The 17,324-nt window shown below is 49.0% G+C and overlaps 1 pseudogene; it reads left to right on the forward strand.

The window, feature by feature from the left end:
• The first annotated feature begins 983 nt into the window (after positions 1 to 983).
• Positions 984 to 16,783, forward strand: LOC135535224 (serine protease 23-like; annotated as a pseudogene).
• Positions 16,784 to 17,324: the final 541 nt, after the last annotated feature.

Genomic DNA, 17,324 nt, shown 5'->3' on the forward strand with positions numbered 1-17,324 from the left:
TAGTATTCCTCCCTCCCTTCTCCTGCTATGTGCTCCACCCCTCCCTTCTCCTGCTATGTACTCCTCTCTCCCTTCTCCTGCTATGTGCTCCTCCCTCCCTTCTCCTGCTGTGTACTCCTCTCTCCCTTCTCCTGCTATTTTTTCCTCCCTCCCTTCTCCTGCTGTGTACTCCTCCCTCCCTTCTCCTGCTATGTGCTCCTCCCTCCCTTCTCCTGCTATGTACTCCTCTCTCCCTTCTCCTGCTATGTGCTCCTCCCTCCCTTCTCCTGCTGTGTACTCCTCTCTCCCTTCTCCTGCTATTTTTTCCTCCCTCCCTTCTCCTGCTGTGTACTCCTCCCTCCCTTCTCCTGCTATGTGCTCCTCCCTCCCTTCTCCTGCTATGTGCTCCTCCCTCCCTTCTCCTCCTCTTATTCCTCATACTTCCTCACCTTTGCTCTCTCTATTCTTCTCTCATTCTCTTTCTCCATTCCTCCAGTCCATACCCTAATTGTTTTAACACTGCAGGGCACCACTACCTCCAGCTTCACATTCAGTATCACAACATCATCATCTGAAAACACTAACAGGTACAAAGAATTCTGATGATGATTGATGATGATGATTGATGACATGGGGTCATACTGTAACTGAATGCTCACTGAGGCATGCCTTTAGTCTGGATACAACAATTCTGGAAATAATATCAGAATTCAGTTGGTGAAGGTTCATAAATAAATCAACAACAAATAGTTTCCTCATCTCTGATATTGTTTGTCAGCGTTTAAATCGTTGCCATGCAAATGTCAAGCAAAAGATCATCAGTCACGTGACCGGACCGGTTATAGCAGAGGCAGTAGCTTTCGCTGGTGGTCATAAAATTAAACTCTGGTTTGTATCCACTGAGCGAGCGCCTTTCCCAATGGAGGAGCGTCTACAGCGGACCGGTTGCCTTCGGAAATCTTTTGAGAGAATACATATTTTCATTGGACCTCCTCTCTCCTGATGTAAGGATCTACTTTTTTGAAAGGACTAGTTTAACTTCCACCCCTTCGCAGCACCCGCGTTATCGCACCGATACCCCTCTGATGTCCGCCCGGTAGCAGCAACAACCGCAGCTTCCCCAGACCCCCATCGCGTGCCACTTGCCAATGCAAACCAAGCGTAAGTGGGGAGAAGCGCTCCGTGGGTAAGGATTTTCACATTTTATAGCTTATTATTTCATGTGTGCGTCATCTAGGTTATTATTCATCACCATACTTCCTATATAATTACCTATTCAGGCGTCCAATGTAGGCTAATGAGCACGGGGAGCATCTGAGCGAGACTTATTGAGAAGTTCTGGAATAATTCCTGCCCAAGCAGATTTAAATTGATATCTATAGTCATATGTGAGTGATGGTGAAACATAATTTCATCAACATTTATAATTCAATAACGTTTGTGTTTTGGACACTGTGTTGATATCTGTTAATAACAAAGTGCAAAGGTCATTGTCACTCTTTATGGTATTATTTTAGCCGATACATCAGATCCCCAAAGTATTGGCTGACGTCATGGAGATAAGAGATAATCAGAAGAGAAGAGATACTGTTTTAACCAGTACTTCCCGTTTGTTTGTTCATAAACAGGTTCAGGACATTCTACTGTCCAGGACATGAAGGCATACAGATAGATGCAAGTAGGCTACTGTTGGCTGTAGTTTAAACACATTTCCTTATTCAGAATGCCTTCGTTCATAGGAAGGTGTTACATGGCTGCTGCAGACTGTCCTACAGCCTGTCCTATTCCTATGGAGAAATCTAGTTGATCAGCCTGTCCTATTCCTATGGATAAATCTAGTTGATCAGCCTGTCCTATTCCTATGGAGAAATCTAGTTGATCAGCCTGTCCTATTCCTATGGAGAAATCTAGTTGATCAGCCTGTCCTATTCCTATGGAGAAATCTAGTTGATCAGCCTGTCCTATTCCTATGGAGAAATCTAGTTGATCAGCCTGTCCTATTCCTATGGAGAAATCTAGTTGATCAGCCTGTCCTATTCCTATGGAGAAATCTAGTTGATCAGCCTGTCCTATTCCTATGGAGAAATCTAGTTGATCAGCCTGTCCTATTCCTATGGAGAAATCTAGTTGATCAGCCTGTCCTATTCCTATGGAGAAATCTAGTTGATCAGCCTGTCCTATTCCTATGGAGAAATCTAGTTGATCAGCCTGTCCTATTCCTATGGAGAAATCTAGTTGATCAACCTGTCCTATTCCTATGGAGAAATCTAGTTGATCAACTTGTCCTATTCCTATGGAGAAATCTAGTTGATCAGCCTGTCCTATTCCTATGGAGAAATCTAGTTGATCAGCCTGTCCTATTCCTATGGAGAAATCTAGTTGATAGAACCAGTATGATATACTACTGTACAGTCTCTGCTTCCAGTCTGTACTGAAAAACTACTATACAGTTCCTGCTTCCTGTCTGTACTGGGGGGCAAATGAGAGATGGAGGTCACATAGTGCACTATTTTTGACCAGTTCTCTATGGGGTTCTGGTCAAAAGTAGTGCACTTCATAGGGAATAGGGTGCCATTTGGGACGTATCCAGAGTTTCCTCCTACTTGACACAGAGAACAGAGCATCCTTACCCTCCCAGCCTCTGGAACCTTCCTCCAGCACTGCTCAGCGCTGAAGAGAGCACCTGACCTCTAACCTTTAACCCCAGGGGAAGGACATTTTTAAGCCATATTAAAACAGTGGAAGTTGTGTAACTGCTTGGCCGAATTCCACCACAGCTCTAAATTCCTAAGGCAGAAATCTTAGTCCCTTGTGCACACATCCCCCCCCCCCTCCCCCAGCTCCAGTCTGGTGGCTAAAAATACGATGCAGGGCTCGCGGGTCTGGGTTGGAGAATGTTTCCCAGCCACTGTGACTGACGGTCCAGACATCCGGTCACATTCAGAAGGGCTCTGATCTCTCTGGTCACTTCAGCAGAACTACGGGGCTCACTGGTCACTCCAGCTGATCTACGGGGCTCTCTGATCGCTGCAGCAAAACTACAGGTCTCTCTGGTCACTGCAGCAGAACTACAGGTCTCTCTGGTCGCTGCAGTAGAACTACAGATCTCTCTGATCTCTCTGGTCACTGCAGCCAAACTACAGGTCTCTCTGATCTCTCTGGTCACTGCAATAGAACTACAGGTCTCTGGTCACTGCAGCAGAACTACAGGTCTTTCTGATCATTGCAGCAGAACTTGTCACGCCTTGGTCTTAGTATTTTGTGTTTTCGTTAATTAGTTGGTCAGGCCAGGGTGTGACATGGGTTTATGTTGTTGTATTTCGTAGTGGGGTTTTTTAGTTATTGGGATTGCGGCTGAGTAGGGGTGTTGCATAGGTTTGGCTGCCTGAGGCGGTTCTCAATCAGAGTCAGGTGATTTCTCGTTGTCTCTGATTGGGAACCGTATTTAGATAGCCTGGGTTTCACTTTGTATTTCGTGGGTGATTGTTCCTGTCTCTGTGTAGTTTCACCAGATAGGCTGTATTTAGGTTTCACGTTCCGTTTTGTTGTTTTTGTATTTGTCTCAGTATTTTTATGTAATCGTCATGTTGTTTCATTAAAAAACATGAGTAACCAACACGCTGCATTTCGGTCCGACTCTCTTTCGACAAACGAAGAACGCCGTTACAGAATCACCCACCACACACGGACCGAGCAGCGTGTTAACAGGCAGGAGCCACAGGAGAGGCAACAGAAGCAGCTTCAGGGGGAGAGGCTGCACCACTTGGAGAATTGGACATGGGAGGAAGAACTGGATGGAAAAGGACCCTGGGCTCAGCCTGGTGAATATTGCCGCCCCAAGGAGGAACTAGAGGCGGTTAAAGCGGAGAGGCGCTGGTATGAGGAGGCAGCACGGCGACGTGGATGGAAGCCCGGGAATCAGCCCCAAAAATTTCTTGGGGGGGGGGCTTTCAGGGAGTATGGCTACGCCAGGTAGGAGACCTGCACAAACTCCCTGTGCTTACCGGGGGGCTAGAGAGACCGGGCAGGCACCGTGTTATGCAGTGGTGCACACGGTGTCCCCAGTGCGGGTGCATAGCCCGGTGCGGTATATTTCAGCTCCGCGTATCGGCCGGGCTAGATTGAGCGTCAAGCCAAATGCCATGAAGCCGGCTCTACGCATCTGGTCCCCAGTGCGTCTCCTTGGGCCGGCTTACATGGCACCAGCCTTGCGCTCGGTGTCTCCGGTTTGCCTACATAGTCCAGTGCGGGATATTCCACCTCGCCGCACTGGCAGGGCGACCCGAGTATTCAACCGGGTAGGTTGGGCAGGCTCGGTGCTCAAGAGCTCCAGTGCGCCTGCACGGTCCGGTCTATCCAGTACCACCTCCACACCCCACCCCTCCGGTAGCAGCTCCCCGCACCAGGCTTCCTGTGCGTGTCTTCGGCCCAATACCACCAGTGCCAGCACCACGCATCAGGCCTACAGTGCGCCTCGCCTCTCCTGCGCTGTCGGAGCCTTTCTTCTCTCCTGCGCTGTCGGAGTCTCCCGCCTGTTAAGCGCTATCAGAGCCTTTCTTCTCTCCAGCACTGCCGGAGCCTCCTGCCTGTTCGGAGCAGCCTGAGCTGCCAGTCTGCATGGAGCAGCCAGAGCTGCCAGTCTGCAAGGAGCTGCCAGTCTGCAAGGAGCTGCCAGTCTGCAAGGAGCTGCCAGTCTGCATAGAGCAGCTAGAGCTGCCAGTCTGCATGGAGCAGCCAGAGCTGTCAGTCTGCTTGGAGCAGCCAGAGCTGCCAGTCTGCATGGAGCTGCCAGTCTGCATGGAGCTGCCAGTCTGCAAGGAGCTGCCAGTCTGCAAGGAGCTGCCAGTCTGCAAGGAGCTGCCAGTCTGCAAGGAGCTGCCAGAGCTGTTAGTCTGCATGGAGCAGCCAGAGCTGTCAGTCTGCAAGAAGCCGCCAGAGCTGTCAATCTGCATGGAGCAGCCAGAGCCGCCAGTCAGCATGGAGCAGCCAGAGCAGTCAGTCAGCATGAAGCAGCCAGAGCCGTCAGTCTGCCAGGATCCGCCAGTCAGCCAGACGCTTCCAGATCTGCTAGTCAGCCAGACTCTTCCAGATCTGCTAGTCAGCCAAACTCTTCCAGATCTGCCAGTCAGCCAGACTCTTCCAGATCTGCCAGTCGGCCAGACTCTTCCAGATCTTCCAGTCAGCCAGACTCTTCCAGATTTGCCAGTCAACCAGACTCTTCCAGATCTGCCAGTCAGCCAGACTCTTCCAGATCTGCCAGTCAGCCAGACTCTTCCAGATCTGCCAGTCAGCCAGACTCTTCCAGATCTGCCAGTCAACCAGACTCTTCCAGATCCGCTAGTCAACCAGACTCTTCCAGATCCGCTAGTCAACCAGACTCTTCCAGATCCGCTAGTCAACCAGACTCTTCCAGATCCGCCAGTCAGCCAGGATCTGCCGGATTCAACTGCCTGGCTGGGCTTCATCTCAGTACTGGGCTTCCTCTCAGTACTGGGGTTCCTCTCAGTGCTGGGCTTCCTCTCAGTACTGGGCTGCCCCTCAGTCCCGAGCTGCCCCTCAGTCCCGAGCTTCCCCTCAGTCCCGAGCTGCCCCCCAGTCCCGAGCTGCCCCTCAGTCCCGAGCTTCCCCTCAGTCCCGAGCTGCCTCAGTCCCGAGCTGCCCCTCAGTCACGAGCTGCTCCTCAGTTCAGTGGGGTTCTGGGTGAGGACTATTAGGCCATGGTCGGCGGCGAGGGTGGATCATCCCAGGACGCGAAGGAGAGGAACTATGACATTTATGGAGTGGGGTCCACGTCCCGAGCCGGAACCGCCACCATGGACAGACGCCCACCCGGACCCTCCCTATGGTTTTGAGGTGCGTCCGGGAGTCCGCACCTTAGGGGGGGGGGTTCTGTCACGCCTTGGTCTTAGTATTTTTGTGTTTTAGTTTATTTGTTGGTCAGGCCAGGGTGTGACATGGGTTTATGTTGTTGTATTTCGTAGTGGGGTTTTTTAGTTATTGGGATTGCGGCTGAGTAGGGGTGTTGCATAGGTTTGGCTGCCTGAGGCGGTTCTCAATCAGAGTCAGGTGATTTCTCGTTGTCTCTGATTGGGAACCGTATTTAGGTAGCCTGGGTTTCACTTTGTATTTCGTGGGTGATTGTTCCTGTCTCTGTGTAGTTTCACCAGATAGGCTGTATTTAGGTTTCACGTTCCGTTTTGTTGTTTTTGTATTTGTCTCAGTATTTTTATGTAATCGTCATTTTGTTTCATTAAAAAACATGAGTAACCAACACGCTGCATTTCGGTCCGACTCTCTTTCGACAAACGAAGAACGCCGTTACAGAACTACAGACCTCTCTGGTCACTGCAGTAGAACTACAGGTCTCTGGTCAATGCAGCAGAACTACAGATCTCTCTGATCTCTCTGGTCACTGCAGCAGAACAACAGGTCTCTCTGGTCCCTTTGGTCACTGCAGGAGAACTACAGATCTCTCTGATCTCTCTGGTCACTGCAGCAGATCTACCAGTCTCTCTGGTCACTGCAGCAGAACTACAGATAACTCTGGTCACTGCAGCAGAACTACAGATAACTCTGGTCACTGCAGCAGAACTACAGATGTCGCTGGTCACTGCAGCAGAACTACAGGTCTCTCTGATCTCCCTGGTCATTGCAGCAGAACTACAGGTGCCTCTGGTCACTGCAGCAGAACTACAGATCTCTCTGGTCACTGCAGCAGAACTACAGATCTCTCTGGTCACTGCAGCAGAACTACAGATGTCTCTCTGATCACTGCAGCAGAACTACAGATGTCTCCAGTCACTGCAGCAGAACTACAGATGTCTCCGGTCACTGCAGCAGAACTACAGATGTCTCTGGTCACTACAGCAGAACTACAGATGTCTCTGGTCACTGCAGCAGAACTACAGATGTCTCTGGTCACTGCAGCAGAACTACAGATCTCTCTGGTCACTGCAGCAGAACTACAGATCTCTCTGGTCACTGCAGCAGAACTACAGATCTCTCTGATCACTGCAGCAGAACTACAGGTCTCTCTGATCACTGCAGCAGAACTACAGATCTCTCTGGTCACTGCAGCAGAACTACAGATCTCTCTGGTCACTGCAGCAGAACTACAGATCTCTCTGATCACTGCAGCAGAACTACAGGTCTCTCTGATCACTGCAGCAGAACTACAGATGTCTCTGGTCACTGCAGTAGAACTACAGATCTCTCTGGTCACTGCAGTGGAACTACAGATCTCTCTGGTCACTGCAGTAGAACTACAGATCTCTCTGATCACTGCAGCAGAACTACAGATCTCTCTGATCACTGCAGCAGAACTACAGGTGTCTCTGGTCACTGCAGACAAACTACAGGTCTCTCTGGTCACTGCAGTAGAACTACAGGTCTCTCTGGTGACTGCAGCAGTACTACAGGTCTCTCTGGTGACTGCAGCAGAACTACAAATCTCTCTGATCTCTCTGGTGACTGCAGCAGAACTACAGGTCTCTCTGGTCACTGCAGAAAAACTAAAGGTCTCTGGTCACTGCAGCAGAACTGCAGATGTCTCTGGTCATTGCAGCAGAAATACAGGTCTCTCTGGTCACTGCAGCAGAACTACAGGTCTCTCTGGTCACTGCAGCAGAACTACAGGTCTCTCTGATCACTGCAGCAGAACTACAGATGTCTCCGGTCACTGCAGCAGAACTACAGGTCTCTCTGGTCACTGCAGCAGAACTACAGATCTCTCTGATCTCTCTGGTGACTGCAGCAGAACTACAGATCTCTCTGGTCACTGGAGTAGAACTACAAGTATCTGGTCACTGCAGCAGAACTACAGATCTCTCTGATTTCTTTGGTCACTGCAGCAGAACAACAGGTCTCTCTGGTCCCTTTGGTCACTGCAGGAGAACTACAGATCTCTCTGATCTCTCTGGTCACGGCAGCAGATCTACCAGTCTCTCTGGTCACTGCAGCAGAACTACAGATGTCTCTGGTCACTGCAGCAGAACTACAGATGTCTCTGGTCACTGCAGCAGAACAACAGGTCTCTCTGGTCCCTTTGGTCACTGCAGGAGAACTACAGATCTCTCTGATCTCTCTGGTCACTGCAGCAGATCTACCAGTCTCTCTGGTCACTGCAGCAGAACTACAGATAACTCTGGTCACTGCAGCAGAACTACAGATGTCGCTGGTCACTGCAGCAGAACTACAGGTCTCTCTGATCTCCCTGGTCATTGCAGCAGAACTACAGGTGCCTCTGGTCACTGCAGCAGAACTACAGATCTCTCTGGTCACTGCAGCAGAACTACAGATCTCTCTGGTCACTGCAGCAGAACTACAGATGTCTCTCTGATCACTGCAGCAGAACTACAGATGTCTCCGGTCACTGCAGCAGAACTACAGATGTCTCTGGTCACTGCAGCAGAACTACAGATGTCTCTGGTCACTGCAGCAGAACTACAGATGTCTCTGGTCACTGCAGCAGAACTACAGATGTCTCTGGTCACTGCAGCAGAACTACAGATGTCTCTGGTCACTGCAGCAGAACTACAGATCTCTCTGATCACTGCAGCAGAACTACAGGTCTCTCTGATCACTGCAGCAGAACTACAGATGTCTCTGGTCACTGCAGTAGAACTACAGATCTCTCTGGTCACTGCAGTAGAACTACAGATCTCTCTGGTCACTGCAGTAGACCTACAGATCTCTCTGATCACTGCAGCAGAACTACAGATCTCTCTGATCACTGCAGCAGAACTACAGGTCTCTCTGGTCACTGCAGCCAAACTACAGGTCTCTCTGGTCACTGCAGTAGAACTACAGGTCTCTCTGGTGACTGCAGCAGTACTACAGGTCTCTCTGGTGACTGCAGCAGAACTACAAATCTCTCTGATCTCTCTGGTCACTGCAGCAGAACTACAGATGTCTCTGGTCATTGCAGCAGAAATACAGGTCTCTCTGGTCACTGCAGCAGAACTACAGGTCTCTCTGGTCACTGCAGCAGAACTACAGGTCTCTCTGATCACTGCAGCAGAACTACAGATGTCTCCGGTCACTGCAGCAGAACCACAGGTCTCTCTGGTCACTGCAGCAGAACTACAGATCTCTCTGATCTCTCTGGTGACTGCAGCAGAACTACAGATCTCTCTGGTCACTGGAGTAGAACTACAAGTATCTGGTCACTGCAGCAGAACTACAGATCTCTCTGATTTCTTTGGTCACTGCAGCAGAACAACAGGTCTCTCTGGTCCCTTTGGTCACTGCAGGAGAACTACAGATCTCTCTGATCTCTCTGGTCACTGCAGCAGATCTACCAGTCTCTCTGGTCACTGCAGCAGAACTACAGATGTCTCTGGTCACTGCAGCAGAACTACAGATGTCTCTGGTCACTGCAGCAGAACAACAGGTCTCTCTGGTCCCTTTGGTCACTGCAGGAGAACTACAGATCTCTCTGATCTCTCTGGTCACTGCATCAGATCTACCAGTCTCTCTGGTCACTGCAGCAGAACTACAGATAACTCTGGTCACTGCAGCAGAACTACAGATAACTCTGGTCACTGCAGCAGAACTACAGATGTCTCTGGTCACTGCAGCAGAACTACAGATGTCTCTGGTCACTGCAGCAATAATCTGCTCAGACCCCAACCAAGGAACATCAAAAGTCGTGCTATAAATTCACAGACAACACAAAGATTCCTTGATGTCCTTCCAGATTCCCTCTGTCTACCCAATGACACCAGAGGACAAAAATCAGTTAACCACCTAACTGAGGAACTCAATTTAACCTTGCGCAATACCCTAGATGCAGTTGCACCCCTAAAAACTAAAAACATTTCTCATAAGAAACTAGCTCCCTGGTACACAGAAAATACCCGAGCTCTGAAGCAAGCTTCCAGAAAATTGGAACGGAAATGGCGCCACACCAAACTGGAAGTCTTCCGTCTAGCTTGGAAAGACAGTACCGTGCAGTACCGAAGAGCCCTTACTGCTGCTCGATCATCCTATTTTTCTAACTTAATTGAGGACAATAAGAACAATCCAAAATTCCTTTTTGATACGGTCGCAAAGCTAACTAAAAAGCAGCATTCCCCAAGAGAGGATGACTTTCACTTTAGCAGTGATAAATTCATGAACTTCTTTGAGGAAAAATTATGATTATTAGAAAGCAAATTACAGACTCCTCCTTAAATCTGCGTATTCCTTCAAAGCTCAGTTGTCCTGAGTCTGCACAACTCTGCGTGGACCTAGGATCAAGAGAGACGCTCAAGTGTTTTAGTACTATATCTCTTGACACAATGATGAAAATAATCATGGCCTCTAAACCTTCAAGCTGCTTACTGGACCCTATTCCAACTAAACTACTGAAAGAGCTGCTTCCTGTGCTTGGCCCTCCTATGTTGAACATAATAAACGGCTCTCTATCCACCGGATGTGTACCAAACTCACTAAAAGTGGCAGTAATAAAGCCTCTCTTGAAAAAGCCAAACCTTGACCCAGAAAATATAAAAAACTATCGGCCTATATCGAATCTTCCATTCCTCTCAAAAATCTTAGAAAAGGCTGTTGCTCAGCAACTCACTGCCTTCCTGAAGACAAACAATGTATATGAAATGCTTCAGTCTGGTTTTAGACCCCATCATAGCACTGAGACGGCACTTGTGAAGGTGGTAAATGACATTTTAATGGCATCGGACCGAGGCTCTGCATCTGTCCTCGTGCTCCTAGACCTTAGTGCTGCTTTTGATACCATCGATCACCACATTCTTTTGGAGAGATTGGAAACCCAAATTGGTCTACACGGTCAAGTTCTGGCCTGGTTTAGATCTTATCTGTCGGAAAGATATCAGTTTGTCTCTGTGGATGGTTTGTCCTCTGACAAATCAACTGTAAATTTCGGTGTTCCTCAAGGTTCCGTTTTAGGACCGCTGTTGTTTTCACTATATATTTTACCTCTTGGGGATGTTATTCGAAAACATAATGTTAACTTTCACTGCTATGCGGATGATACACAGCTGTACATTTCAATGAAACATGGTGAAGCCCCAAATTGCCCTCGCTAGAAGCATGTGTTTCAGACATAAGGAAGTGGATGGCAGCAAACTTTCTACTTTTAAACTCGGATAAAACAGAGATGCTTGTTCTAGGTCCCAAGAAACAAAGAGATCTTCTGTTGAATCTGACAATTAATCTTAATGGTTGTACAGTCATCTCAAATAAAACTGTGAAGGACCTCGGCGTTACTCTGGACCCTGATCTCTCTTTTGAAGAACATATCAAGACCATTTCAAGGACAGCTTTTTTCCATCTACGTAACATTGCAAAAATCAGAAACTTTCTGTCCAAAAATGATGCAGAAAAATTAATCCATGCTTTTGTCACTTCTAGGTTAGACTACTGCAATGCTCTACTTTCCGGCTACCCGGATAAAGCACTAAATAAACTTCAGTTAGTGCTAAATACGGCTGCTAGAATCCTGACTAGAACCAAAAAATTTGATCATATTACTCCAGTGCTAGCCTCCCTACACTGGCTTCCTGTCAAAGCAAGGGCTGATTTCAAGGTTTTACTGCTAACCTACAAAGCATTGCATGGGCTTGCTCCTACCTATCTCTCTGATTTGGTCCTGCCGTACATACCTACACGTACGCTACGGTCACAAGACGCAGGCCTCCTAATTGTCCCTAGAATTTCTAAGCAAACAGCTGGAGGCAGGGCTTTCTCCTATAGAGCTCCATTTTTATGGAACGGTCTGCCTACCCATGTCAGAGACGCAAACTCGGTCTCAACCTTTAAGTCTTTACTGAAGACTCATCTCTTCAGTGGGTCATATGATTGAGTGTAGTCTGGCCCAGGAGTGGGAAGGTGAACGGAAAGGCTCTGGAGCAACGAACCACCCTTGCTGTCTCTGCCTGGCCGGTTCCCCTCTTTCCACTGGGATTCTCTGCCTCTAACCCTATTACAGGGGCTGAGTCACTGGCTTGCTGGGGCTCTCTCATGCCGTCCCTGAGGGGGTGCGTCACCTGAGTGGGTTGATTCACTGATGTGGTCATCCTGTCTGGGTTGGCGCCCCCTTGGGTTGTGCCGTGGCGGAGATCTTTGCGGGCTATACTCAGCTTTGTCTCAGGATGGTAAGTTGGTGGTTGAAGATATCCCTCCAGTGGTGTGGGGGCTGTGCTTTGGCATAGTGGGTGGGGTTATATCCTTCCTGTTTGGCCCTGTCCGGGGTGTCCTCGGGTGGGGCCACAGTGTCTCCTGACCCCTCCTGTCTCAGCCTTCAGTATTTATGCTGCAGTAGTTTATGTGTCGGGGGCTGGGGTCAGTTTGTTATATCTGGAGTACTTCTCCTGTCCAATTCGGTGTCCTGTGTGAATCTAAGTGTGCGTTCTCTAATTCTCTCCTTCTCTCTCTCGGAGGACCTGAGCCCTAGGACCATGCCCCAGGACTACCTGACATGATGACTCCTTGCTGTCCCCAGTCCACCTGGCCGTGCTGCTGCTCCAGTTTCAACTGAACCGCGGCCCTAGGACCATGCCCCAGGACTACTTGACATGATGACTCCTTGCTGTCCCCAGTCCACCTGGCCGTGCTGCTGCTCCAGTTTCAACTGTTCTGCCTTATTATTATTCGACCATGCTGGTCATTTATGAACATTTGAACATCTTGGCCATGTTCTGTTATAATCTCTACCCGGCACAGCCAGAAGAGGACTGGCCACCCCACATAGCCTGGTTCCTCTCTAGGTTTCTTCCTAGGTTTTGGCTTTTCTAGGGAGTTTTTCCTAGCCACCGTGCTTCTACACCTGCATTGCTTGCTGTTTGGGGTTTTAGGCTGGGTTTCTGTACAGCACTTTGAGATATCAGCTGATGTACGAAGGGCTATATAAATAAATTTGATTTGATTTGATTTGATTTTGCAGCAGAACTACAGGTGTCTCTGGTCACTGCAGCAGAACTACAAATCTCTCTAATCTCTCTGGTCACTGCAGCAGAACTACAGGTCTCTCTGATCACTGCAGCAGAACTACAGATGTCTCCGGTCACTGCAGCAGAACTACAGATGTCTCTGGTCACTGCAGCAGAACTACAGATGTCTCTGGTCACTGCAGCAGAACTACAGATGTCTCTGGTCACTGCAGCAGAACTACAGATGTCTCTGGTCACTGCAGTAGAACTACAGATCTCTCTGGTCACTGCAGCAGAACTACAGATCTCTCTGGTCACTGCAGCAGAACTACAGATCTCTCTGATCACTGCAGCAGAACTACAGATCTCTCTGATCACTGCAGCAGAACTACAGGTCTCTCTGATCACTGCAGCAGAACTACAGGTCTCTTTGGTCACTGCAGCCGAACTACAGGTCTCTCTGGTCACTGCAGCCGAACTACAGATGTCTCTGGTCACTGCAGCAGAACTACAGGTCTCTCTGGTCACAGCAGCCAAACTACAGGTCTCTCTGGTCACTGCAGTAGAACTACAGGTCTCTCTGGTCACTGCAGCAGAACTACAGGTCTCTCTGGTCACTGCAGCAGAACTACAGGTCTCTCTGGTCACTGCAGCAGAACTACAGGTCTCTCTGGTCACTGCAGCAGAACTACAGATCTCTCTGATCTCTCTGGTGACTGCAGCAGAACTACAGGTCTCTCTGGTCACTGCAGAAAAACTAAAGGTCTCTGGTCACTGCAGCAGAACTACAGGTCTCTCTGGTCACTGCAGCAGAACTACAGGTCTCTCTGGTCACTGCAGCAGAACTACATATGTCTCTGGTCACTGCAGCAGAACTACAAATGTCTCTGGTCACTGCAGCAGAACTACAGGTCTCTCTGGTCACTGCAGCCAAACTACAGGTCTCTCTGGTCACTGCCGTAGAACTACATATGTCTCTGGTCACTGCAGCAGAACTACAAATGTCTCTGGTCACTGCAGCAGAACTACAGGTCTCTCTGGTCACTGCAGCCAAACTACAGGTCTCTCTGGTCACTGCAGTAGAACTACAGGTCTCTCTGGTCACTGCAGCAGAACTACAGGTCTCTCTGGTCACTGCAGCAGAACTATAGGTCTCTCTGGTCACTGCAGCAGAACTACAGGTCTCTGGTCACTGCAGCAGAACTACAGATCTATCTGATCTCTCTGGTCACTGCAGAAAAACTAAAGGTCTCTGGTCACTGCAGCAGAACTACAGGTCTTTCTGGTCACTGCAGCAGAACGACATTGTCTATAGACTGCATGACTAGTATAAGAAATAGCATCATCATATAAACAAACACAATCATCTATAACAGTGAGAGAAGGGTCTGTTTTATCAGCTGAAAGTTCCTTGATGTATTACTGACTCACCACATCACCTGTCTAGGTATTACTGGCTCACATCTCACCTGTCTAGGTATTTAGTGACATCACACTTCACCCCTACCTATATGTACAAATTACCTCAACTAACCTGTAACCCGCACACTGACTCAGTACCGGTACCCCCTGTATATAGCCTCGTTGTTGTTAGGTTATTGTGTTACTTTTGATTATTTTCTATTATTTACTTTAGTTTATTTGGTAAATATTTTCTTAACTCTTCTTGAACTGCATGGTTGGTTAAGGGCTTGTAAGTCATCATTTCACAGTAAGGTCTCCCTACACATGTTGTATTCGGCGCATGTGACAAATAAAGTTTGATTTGATCTCACCTGTCTAGGTATTTAGTGATATCACATCTCACCTGTCCTCTCCTTCTCTCCTCTTCTAGGTCTCCCTCCTCCATGGCCTCTTTTCCCTCCATCTCATCCCCCCTTCCCCTCCTCTCCCTCTTCCTCCTCCTCTCCATCCCTCCAGTGGCTCCTATCCAGCCCCAATGGCCCCTGCAACGCGTCCCTGTGGTCTTACCCCAGGTGACAGAGGACCGACCCGCCCCTCACTTCCAGGCTGACGCCCGATTGACGTCACCTCCCATGTGACCCAGAATGCCACAAGAAGGCTCTTCCCCCCAGCTACTGGGACCTGCGTAGCATCCTGTCATACGAGACACTCCATAGCAACGGTCGCCTCACCGAAACCGCCGTGGGGATCTACGGGTACACCGCCCGCACCCAGACCACGCCGGCACTGCCTTCCCGACGCAAACGTCAGATCTTTGGCCATGACGGGCGTTTCAGCATTGTAGGGCAAGACTTCCTGTTGAACTACCCATTCTCGGCAGCGGTCAAGCTGTCCACCGGGTGTTCCGGAACACTGGTGGGCGACCGGCACGTTCTGACCGCCGCCCACTGCGTCCACGACGGGAAGAACTACGTGAAAGGGGCGCAAAGCTCCGGGTGGGTTTCCTGAAGCCAAAACAGCGTGACTCTCCCAATCCGGCCTCTGCCACCAATGCATCCAACACCCATCCATCACCCCCAGATAAGATGAAGTTCCAGTGGATCCGTGCCAGGCGCACCCACGTGCCCAAAGGCTGGATCAAGGGCAACGGCAACGACATCGGAATGGACTACGACTACGCCTTATTAGAGCTCAAGAAGGCCCACAAACGACGCCACATGAAGCTGGGTGTCTCCCCGCCGGCGAAGCAGCTGCCCGGGCGCAGGGTCCAGTTCTCCGGCTATGACAACGACCGGCCGGGCCAGCTGGTCTACCGGTTCTGCCGGGCTGGAGAGGAGACGCCAGACCTGCTCTACCAGCACTGTGACGCCCAGCCCGGGGCCAGTGGCTCGGGGATCTACGCTCGTATGTGGGACCGGAGGAGGCGGCGCTGGGAGAGGAAGGTGATCGGGGTGTTCTCAGGGCACCAGTGGGTGGATCGAGACGGGGCGTCGCAAGAGTTTAACGTGGCGGTGAGGGTGACGCCTCTGAAATACGCCCAGATCTGCTACTGGATCAAAGGAAACTATGTAGACTGCCGAGAAGGATGAGGAAGAGGTGGTCATGCACATACTGTACACACACACACACACACAGAGGATAATGGAGGACAAATGGGGTCTTCACTTCCCTCGCTGAGTAAGTGAAGTTGACAAGTGGACACGTCATTCACACACATGCAGAACACACTTCATCACGCATTAATACTGTTTCATTACTAATACATACCATTGTTCTGCATGCAGAGACATCCCTCCCAACACACAACGACTCACATTTACATCCAGGAAGTCCTACTGTACATACATACATCCTCACTAACCCTTTCCGTCGTACATTAAGTCAAATGTAAAACATGTATTCGTGCCCTTCTTACTGCATGATCAACACTGTGCTTTGAAACACAACTGAAAGGTGTTATGACTGAGCTTTAGAAGATGGCTTTGACCAGGGACTCCCTGGACCAGCGTGTTATGATGGTGAAGAGAACATTTAATGCACTGAAAGAAAGGATGAAATAGGAGGAGGAACAAGAAGACGTGTAAGAGATTGGTGGAGAGACAGATGCAGTTTCACTGCTAATTCTATAGATTGTCAGAGCTCTGTTGGGACCTTTTTTTCTTGTTATTGCCAATGAATGTAACCCTGTCATCAACCAAAGGTGCTACCCTGCTCTTAAAAAATGTAAACTCAAGGTATAGACTGTCACAGTACAAACGGTTGTAGTTTCAAATGGACCCAAGAAAAATATCAATAGCTCCCTCTGCTGGGCCAAATACAATACTACAGGCCACTTTGATGACAGCAGAGTGTTGACTCTGGAACACTGACCCTCAACTACTCATGATATGCACTTTGTCAAACCTTATGGGTGAGCTATTTTTCTGTTTCAAAAACAATTGTGCAGCAATATATATATATATATCTCAACTTTATAATGCTTTGGAATAAAATGCATAATGTGGTTTTGCAAATGGGTCTTTGTGGTTTCATCTCTTATCTACACGGTCTCATGGACAAACAAACATTTCACTAGTCAGTTTAACAGCATTATTTTAGGTTTTTTATTTCAGATTTCAACAGCATAAAAAATGCTCATCAAAAATCAAACACTGTGAGCCATACGATAGTCCATGTCCCCCCCCCCCTCCATCTTCCTTCCACCTCACCCACTGAAAAGATAAACACACAGCTAACGTTCCAGGTCATCTTTATTGCAGTCATCCTGCACATATCAGATCTCACAACATCGCAGGTACCACATTCATCATTCATTTCATATAGCAATCTGCTGAGAGACGCCTACAGCAGGACTGCATTAAAAGACAAGGTGGAACGCGCCCGTGAACAAGCATGATCATACAGGCAACCTGGGATTTTGGCACGTTGATAAAACATGAATCATTCTAGATCAGCTGCTCATAGAAAAGGAACGAGATAGAATGGATGAGCGGACAGTTATGGCACTGGAAGCCATCCCACATCGTCATCTGGGACTGGCAACAAGGCAAGCTG

The sequence above is a fragment of the Oncorhynchus masou genome, unplaced genomic scaffold (genome assembly GCF_036934945.1).
Source record: "Oncorhynchus masou masou isolate Uvic2021 unplaced genomic scaffold, UVic_Omas_1.1 unplaced_scaffold_461, whole genome shotgun sequence".
Lineage (NCBI taxonomy): Eukaryota > Metazoa > Chordata > Actinopteri > Salmoniformes > Salmonidae > Oncorhynchus > Oncorhynchus masou.